Here is a 354-nt window from a genome sequence, read left to right as displayed (position 1 = left end):
ACTGTCTAAATCAAAATAGTTTATATATATTATTATAAATCACGATGATGGTAATGGTAAAGATAAATGTTATAGACCATATCAAAAGAGACAGAAAATAAAGCGGAAAAGACCTAAAAGAAAAACATAAAGAAGGAAAAATTCCAGACACACTGTAGGCAATCGAAAATAAACTCTACGGAAAACAACCCGCGTTTGATAACACCGGCAAGGAGGCGTGATTTTTTTTTTCTCATTTTTTTCCTAATGCCGTTCAAAACATTTACTCTGTCTTATCCTTCAGGATATTGGTCCATTTCCTTTGTGTCATTTACTTGGCGAGGCCTTCGAACTGACACGGGAAAAGGGCTAGAG

This window comes from Penaeus monodon, chromosome 23 (genome assembly GCF_015228065.2).
Source record: "Penaeus monodon isolate SGIC_2016 chromosome 23, NSTDA_Pmon_1, whole genome shotgun sequence".
NCBI lineage: Eukaryota > Metazoa > Arthropoda > Malacostraca > Decapoda > Penaeidae > Penaeus > Penaeus monodon.
This window is presented reverse-complemented; position numbering follows the sequence as displayed.